An 8637-nucleotide genomic window follows, 5' to 3' on the forward strand; every position below is an offset into this window, starting at 1 on the left:
TAGTATGTAATTATCTTGTCTTGCAATTATATCTTATCGTACAAATTGCTTTTCTAATTGTGTCTTAATATAATGATTTAACATATATTTTATATTTAATTCTTCATTATACTCACATAATTTTGCACACTTATTTAAAGTAAATTTCTTTAATTATCATATCATTAATTACATAAAAAATAATAAAATAAATAATATATAATCATATCGTCTAGTATAAATTGTACAAATTGCTGTTCTAATTGTGTCTTGATATAGTGATTTAATATATATTTTATATTTAATTCCTCATTATAGTCTCATAATTTCACATATTTATTTATGCATTTGTCTTTAAATATCATAGAATTAAAGACATAATAAATAATCAATAAAATAAATTATATATAATCATATTGTGTAGTACAAATTGTACAAATTGCTGTTCTAATTGTGTCTTAATCCAGTGACTTAATATGTATTTTATATTTAATTCCTCATTATAGTCAAATAATTTCGCACTTATTTATGCAAATTTCTTTAATTATCACATAATTAATGACATAATAAATAATTAATAAAATAAATAATATTGAATTATATTGTCTAGTGCAAGTTGTACAAATTGCTGTTCTAATTGTGTCTTAATATAGTGATTTATATATATTTTATATTTAATTCCTCATTATAGTCCCATAATTTCACACATTTATTTATGCTTTTGTCTTTAACTATCATAGAATTAAAGACATAATAAATAATCAATAAAATAAATTAGATATAATCATAGTGTCTAGTACAAATTGCTGTTCTAATTGTGTCTTAATCTAGTGATTAAATATATATTTTATATTTAATTCCTAATTATAGTCACATAATTTTGCACACTTATGTATGTAAATTTCTTTAATTATCACATACTTAATGACATAATAAATCATTAATAAAATAAATAATCTATAATCATATTGTCAAGTACAAATTGCTGTTCTAATTGTGCCTTAATATACTGTTTAAATATGTGTATTTGAGGTCTGTGTGTGGATATTTAGAGCTTTATAAATATGTGTTTATATATTTTTTCTGTTTTTCTTTTTTGTTGTATTGTTAATTCTTTATCAGCTACTTCTTTTTCAGAAATAGGAACACACTCTTAAACAAAATACCATTTATATGTACACACACGACCCTCACTATTCACAAAGATCTGTGTGTGCGGTTGTGTTTTGCAAACATATTGCCATCTTAAATGCCATAAAACTGGACATATAACAGACTTTACCTGAGGGCCAATGCATAAATTGAAACGATGAAGAAGACGGACACATATAGGGTCCAACGGGATGGATGCTGGGTCAAGAACATCTAGCGGAATAGAAAACATATATATGGATCCACACAGCAAATAGCCCCCATTAAGGGATTTTATGTGCTGTGTAATGTGGCACAAGGTTTTCCCTCCACAATACAAATCCATCAAATAGTAATAAAATGTCACGTTAAAGATATACATAAATCAATATGAGTAAATGACCTCAAAGCGTTTATAAAGAAAAATCTTAATAATGTCATATAAGACAGATCTATTTTTTTGCAATATGGAAATATAAATAATGTTGAAATATAGTCCCTATTTAAGAGGGGGGTCTTTTAGGTCGTATGATAGAAGAAAGCAGCTCAAAGTGGATGCAATGCATGACAGGTGCAACATGAGAGTGCATTTTTAACATTCAATATATCATTATTTCAATCAGATTTTTACTTTGATGGATCCTCTTCTGAAATCCTGTAGAGTTTGTTTACAATAATAGCTTTTTTTTTGGCCAGAGATGCAAAAAAAAAAAAAAAAAAAAAAAGGCGCTGCCAGAAATCACAGTTGTTTGTTTTCCTCGTAATTAAACGTCTGAATATGAGAAGCTATTTGTGACACTGCACAACAGATGAGATCTGAGATAAATCCCCCCCCATGTCACCTTCATGGTAACAGCCATTTAGAAACAAACTCTTTGAACAAAACAAAACCATTCAGTATCAAAAAGATCCACTCAACCCACACGGAATTAAAAATGCCACTTGACCCTACCTGTTGGAGTACTAAATGTAAGCACATCATTAGGTTTTGAGATTCTTTTTAACTATTTAGATGAGCTTGTTAAACTGTTTAAAACCTGACATTTCATCGCTGACACACCCTGTGCATATACAGTTTGTATGGCGGTAACTCTGTCACTGTTTGTGCGATTGGAAAAATTTCAACAGTTTCTGAAACCTGAGATGTTGCACTTTATAGTTTTTAATAGGCTTGTTCGATTTTGAACGATCTGGAAAAAAGTGCTCTGGAAAAATGGGCAAATGGTTTCACTCACAGCGAATTTTCTAACCTTTTCAGTCAAAATAAGAAAAAAAATAGGACTAAGGGTCCTGTAGTCCAATGGCGTACTGTATTTAAAGACAATAATTGACATTCGTTTGACCTCTCAAGGTCACTCAAGGTCAAAGGTCATGGCACCAAATGAAAACCCATATGTGACTTCCTATCTATTGCCAATAGTAATTATATCAATATCTTCAACTGTTTTGACGTCATAGTTCTTTGATTTTTTTTTTTTCCATTATAAACCAATAGGGATTTTTAAAACATCAAAAATTCATAAAAAATTCAAAAATCAATATTTCTCATTGCTTTGAAGTAACTTGGTTGACCTTCTCCCAAGCAACCTCTGCTATGAATTTCAATTGATTCTGGCCGACGGTTTTGGAGAACAATTTTCTAGAAATCTAGACATAGAAGACCTTGGGTTTGACCGTTCAAGGTCAGTCAAGGTCAAAGGTCATGGCACCAAATGAAAACCCATGTGTGACTTCCTGTCTACTGCCAATAGTAATTATATCAATATCTTCAACTGTTTTGACGTCATAGTTCTTTGATTTTTTTTTTTTCCATTATAAACCAATGGGGATTTTTAAAACGTCAAAAATTCATAAAAAATTCAAAAATCAATATTTCTCATTGCTTTGAAGTAACTTGGTAGACCTTCTCCCAAGGAACCTCTGCTATGAATTTCAATTGATTCTGGCCGACGGTTTTGGAGAACAGTTTTCTAGAAATCTAGACATAGAAGACCTTGGGTTTGACCGTTCAAGGTCAGTCAAGGTCAAAGGTCATGGCACCAAATGAAAACCCATGTGTGACTTCCTGTCTACTGCCAATAGTAATTATATCAATATCTTCAACTGTTTTGACGTCATAGTTCTTTGATTTTTTTTTTTTCCATTATAAACCAATGGGGATTTTTAAAACGTCAAAAATTCATAAAAAATTCAAAAATCAATATTTCTCATTGCTTTGAAGTAACTTGGTAGACCTTCTCCCAAGGAACCTCTGCTATGAATTTCAATTGATTCTGGCCGACGGTTTTGGAGAACAGTTTTCTAGAAATCTAGACATAGAAGACCTTGGGTTTGACCTTTCAAGGTCAGTTGAGGTCAAAGGTCATGACACCAAATGAAAACCCATGTGTGACTTCCTGTCTACTGCCAATAGTAATTTTATCTATATCTTCAACTGTTTTGAAGTCATAGTTCTTTGATTTTTAAAACGTCAAAAATTCATAAAAAATTCAAAAATCAATATTTCTCATTGGTTTGAAGAAACTTGGTAGACCTTCTCCCAAGGAACCTCTGCTATGAATTTCAATTGATTCTGGGTGACGGTTTTGGACTTTATAGTCTTTATAGGCTTGTTAGATTTTGAAAGATCTGGGGAAAAAGTGCTCTGGAAAAATGGGCAAAAGTTCTCATCCATAATAAATTTTCTATCCTTTTTAGTCAAAATAAGAAAAATATAGGACCAAGGGTTCTGTAGTCCATATTTAAAGACAGAAATTGACATCTGTTTGACCTTTCAAGGTCACTCAAGGTCAAAAGTCATGGCACCAAATGAAAGCCAATATGTGTCTTCTTATCTATTGCCAATACTAATTATATCAATATCTTCAACTGTTTTGAAGTCATAGCACTGTGATTTTTTTTCTCCATTATAAACCAATGGAAATTTTTCAAATTTCAAAAATTCATAAAAAATTAGAAAATCAATATTTCCCAATTCTTTGAACAAACTTGGTAGACATTACCCCAAAGATGTTCCACAACAAATGTCAAGTCATTCTGACCAACGGTTTCAGAAAAAGACTCTTGAAAAATTGTTTACGGACCACAACTGATACCAATAGTCCATCGGACCCTGAAAAGTCCAGGTGGGCCATTTTAGGGTTAGGGTTTAAAGGGTTAAAGGACCATCGCTCACTAGAGAAATTGCTGCAATGCAGGAGGAATAATTTGGCTGTGAAAATAATTCCCTGACTGCAAGACAAACATTTTGGATAAATTAGCCTGCCTAAGCTTCACTGCTTTTGTATGTTGGTAATGTAGGAACAGATGGCATATTTTACTGTTTTTATCACCAGAGGAGTGTTGTTGATATCTAAATCTAATTAATTCTTTCAGATGAGGGTTCTTTATTCCTAACTGGATGTGAAATGTGAGTCCAAAACTTGGCACATGTTGAAGTTTATTTGAAAACTTCCCTAATCCCTCACTGATCTGCCATATTAATAAAAAGATGGGAGAAAAAAAAAAAAAAAAAAAGCCTCTGTCCTTTGGATTTGCACAGTCACCGTCCCAGATGTCCGCAAATGAAGAGAGCAAACACAGACAACAATAAAGTAAACGAGTCGGCCGATGTAGCAGCAACTTTTGGCACAGACATATGCTTGCCTAACAGGGAAAACAGCTTTTCACAGAAGAGGAGGCATATGGCAGGCTCCTGTTTCGACAACAAGATGCTGTGTCACCTTGCTCGCCACCTGTAGCCGGTGACCGGCCGAGAGTGGGGGACTTAAGGTGATACATGCATACGCAGGCCGACATACATATTTGGCTGTGTTTCTATTATCCCGGAGGCCATATGCTTATCTTGTTGACCTTTGCAATGTCCGACGGCATGTCACACACTCTGTCACCACAGCCAGGCGAGCGTGAAGAGCAACCGGTGGGGGTCAAGAACACAAAAGCTACTGAAAAACATGTTCGCCGCCGCTAACTCTCTCCCCCTTGCTTTTTTTTTTTTTTACTCCCCTCGGGCTCCTCTCTATCACCTCTTTTCATTTCTTTTCTGATGCAGCGCACGTCCCAACAAGCGACAGCGATTTGCATGATGTGATCGGCCTCTGCCTTCCTGCAGCTCTTTAGAAGTGTGTGCGTGCTCGTCGTTCTGTGCGGGTCGCTGTATTTAAGTGTGTTCGCAAGTGTTAATGTGTGCAGGCTGACTGCCAGTCCACTTAACCCATAAAGACCCAAACATCCACCAGTGACCAAAACCATCTACTGATCTAAACTGTTCGATAACTATTGATCCACTAATTCTATTAATACATGTAAATAATTGGTGTAAAATACAGTTTTTCATCTTTTTATGGTCATCAGATATGACCCATTTGGATGTTCAGAGGCGCCGTAGTTACCGTGGAAACACTGTCATCTTCTACAACTTTGATTCACCAGTAAAATCCATGGAGTTGGATCAATGACAGTGGATGGAGACACTTGGTTTATGTTCAGTTAATGATATATTTTACTGAAAAAGTCACTTTTTCTTCAGTTTTCTCTGTTTTTGATACGACTTTACTGAGCTTTTATGCACATCTACATGATCAATACACACAAATATAGGGAAATACCTCATTTTCAGTGAAAAAAAATGCAAAATACAGAGGATATTATACTAAACAAGAAAAGTTAAATATGGAGAGAAAAAAAATTGAATTGTCACAGAAATAGCACTGGGTCTTAATGGGTTAAAAGGTCATTTCTGTGGAGCTCAGTGAATGTTATGATGTAGAAAATTGTTCAGGTATAAATTTAAGCATCTTATATCAGACTGATATATGTCATACATGTCAGTAATTCCTGTAAAATACAGTTTGTCATCTTTTCATGGTCATCAGATATGACCCATTTGGATGTTCAGAGGCTCCATAGTTACCATGGAAACACCGTCATCTTCTACAACTTTGATTCACCATTAAAATTCATGGAGTTGGATCAATAACAGTGGATGGAGACACTTGGTTTATGTTCAGTTAATGATATATTTGACTAAAAAAGTCATTTTTTCTTCAGTTTTCTCTATTTTTGATATAAAAACTAAACTTTACTGAGCTTTTATGAACATCTACATGATCAATACATTCAAATATAGAACAATACCTGATTTTTGCTGAAAAAAATGCAAAATACAGAGGATAATATTATAATAAATGGTGATAAATCACTTACAAAATGTTAAATATAGAAAATAAATAATTGGAACTGTCACAGAAGTAGCATTGGGTCTTAATGGGTTAAAAGGTCATTTCTGTGGAGCTCAATGAATGTTATGATATAGAAAATTGTTCAGGTATAAATTTAAGCATCTTATATCAGACTGATATATGTCATACATGTCAGTAATTCCTGTAAAATACAGTTTGTCATCTTTTCATGGTTATCAGATATGACCCATTTGGATGTTCAGAGGCTCCATAGTTACCGTGGAAACACCGTCATCTTCTACAACTTTGATTCACCATTAAAATTCATGGAGTTGGATCAATAACAGTGGATGGAGACACTTGGTTTATGTTCAGTTAATGATATATTTGACTAAAAAAGTCATTTTTTCTTCAGTTTTCTCTATTTTTGATATAAAAACTAAACTTTACTGAGCTTTTATGAACATCTACATGATCAATACATTCAAATATAGAACAATACCTGATTTTTGCTGAAAAAAATGCAAAATACAGAGGATAATATTATAATAAATGGTGATAAATCACTTACAAAATGTTAAATATAGAAAATAAATAATTGGAACTGTCACAGAAGTAGCATTGGGTCTTAATGGGTTAAAAGGTCATTTCTGTGGAGCTCAATGAATGTTATGATATAGAAAATTGTTCAGGTATAAATTTAAGCAGCTTATATTAGACTTATATATGCCATACATGTCAGTAATTCCTGTAAAATACAGTTTTTCATCTTTTTATGGTCACCAGATATGACCTGTTTGGACGTTCAGAGGCTCTGTAGTTACCGTGGAAACACTGTCATCTTCTACAACATTGATTCACCAGTAAAACCCATGGAGTTGGATCAATGACAGTGAATGGAGACACTTCAGTTAGTGATATATTTTACTGAAAAAGTCACTTTTTCTTCAGTTTTTGCTTTTTCAGATACAACAATAAACTTTAATCTGAGCTTTATGAACATCATAATTCAACTTTTTTTGAAGACCAGCCCCCTCACCAAAAAAACAAACAAAAAAAAAAACAAACATATTTGACCTGGGGGATGGGGTGGTATGTAGTTCTGTAAGTAACACAATGAACGTCTTTGCAAAGGACCTGGAGGGATGAGGGGTTAAATAGCTTAGTAGGTAAAGCCCCCCTCATCCCCCACGCATTTTTATGGCTTGACGGACCTTAACGTCGGAAACCAGGGGGATGAACAAAATTTGTTTTGATAGTGACACTTGACACTATACAATGTGATGAATAACAGCGACTAATGCCCCCTATTTGTGCCTGAGTGCCCCCCTCTCAGCTTTCTCATTCAAAACACCCCCCAACAATGTCCCAGCATGGTACCACTCCTGTTAAGAAACACCAATCTACATCATCTGTAAATGAAATACGGGGAAAAAAACACGATTTTCACTGAAAAAATGCTAAATACAGAGGATAATATTATAAAAAATGGTGATAAATCCCTTAAGAAAGGGTAAATAGAGAGAAAAATTCATTTGGGAATGGACAGGAAAATAGTACTGGGTCTTTATGGGTGAAGCTGCAAGAGTCGGATAAAAAAAAAAAAAAGGTCTGTAGATATCAGAGCAATCAGGGAGATAGACTCAAATATGTGACAGGTGGCGTCACTTGGAATGCATCTTTAATTTTGTCTGAGGTTTTGGGTGTTTTTGCAGCGTCGAATTCAGGTGAGGCATTTGCTATAACACACACACACACCTTTGCGCTCGACTCATCAAGTGAGTAGAGAGATCTAATCTGGTTTTCACTGCTGAACGTTCAAGGACGTTTTGCTGATATCAAAAATAAAAATGTCAAAAGGGGAAACATCCACAAAAAAGTTAGAGTTCGCCCCAGAGTTACTCTTTAAATTAGCCCAGGATCGCGCTACGCCTATACCTCATGCTGCTATTTCTCCTCTGTGTTGTTATTGCTAAATTATAAAGGAAGCAAGTGAGCTGAAACACTCATTCCAATTTCCTTTTTGGGCATGAAAAATGTAATCACAGGCAACGCTGCATGTTTTCCTCAGTTTCTGTAAATTACGGTCAGGACTGACTGAGCAACGCTAGCGAGCCAATTATTTGTGTGATACATAGAAAATGCAGCATGTTAATAGCGCTACATGCACGCCATTACCAGAGGATGTGACGGAGATCAGTGTGGAGATTGGTAATGAGAGAGAGCAGTGGACAGAATCAGTTCAGGTTTTACCAAGAATAATCCAAATAAAAGGAATAACAATGCCATCTGATGAACATTAACGGTGTGTGGATCGATACTGAAACACCGATACTTTCAGTCAGAA

General features: G+C 34.2%; 1 long non-coding RNA gene across 1 annotated transcript in view; it reads left to right on the top strand.

Annotated features, from left to right (window-relative positions):
- The window catches only part of LOC115435738 (uncharacterized), a 22390-nt gene extending 14202 nt beyond the window's left edge, over positions 1-8188 (top strand). The window contains exon 3 of the long non-coding RNA XR_003937734.1: positions 8177-8188. This is a non-coding gene — a long non-coding RNA (uncharacterized LOC115435738). The remainder of the gene's footprint in view (positions 1-8176) is intronic.
- Positions 8189-8637: the final 449 nt, after the last annotated feature.

The sequence above is a fragment of the Sphaeramia orbicularis genome, chromosome 2, assembly GCF_902148855.1.
Source record: "Sphaeramia orbicularis chromosome 2, fSphaOr1.1, whole genome shotgun sequence".
In the NCBI taxonomy this organism is placed as follows: Eukaryota; Metazoa; Chordata; class Actinopteri; order Kurtiformes; family Apogonidae; genus Sphaeramia; species Sphaeramia orbicularis.